Genomic DNA, 377 nt, shown 5'->3' on the forward strand with positions numbered 1-377 from the left:
GGAGGGGGGGGGAGCGGAGGGCCCACCTGGGACGAGGCCACCAGCACCGCCTGGCAGCGCTGAGAGCGGAGGTGGAGAGGGGCCTCATTGGGGAACCCCCTTCATAAGTCAGAAACCGGGCGCTCCTGAGCCAGTTCCGGTTCGTGCTTCTGTGACTTGGACCAGAGCATTTTCACTTTAAAACGTCTGCGCGTCAAGGTCATCTGAGCCTTTTCACTGATCAGTGAGATGGGAGTTTTGTTTTCAAACTGAAATCTCACGAAAACCGCAGAATGCTGACAACACCCTCAGAGCGAGCGGTGTCAAAAGAAATCGGTTCTTTCCTTCACTGGAGAGCTTCTCTTTTCTTTCCCTCTCCTCCCCCCTCCCTCCCCCTC

This window comes from Myotis davidii, unplaced genomic scaffold, assembly GCF_000327345.1.
Source record: "Myotis davidii unplaced genomic scaffold, ASM32734v1 scaffold1467, whole genome shotgun sequence".
Taxonomy (NCBI): Eukaryota; Metazoa; Chordata; class Mammalia; order Chiroptera; family Vespertilionidae; genus Myotis; species Myotis davidii.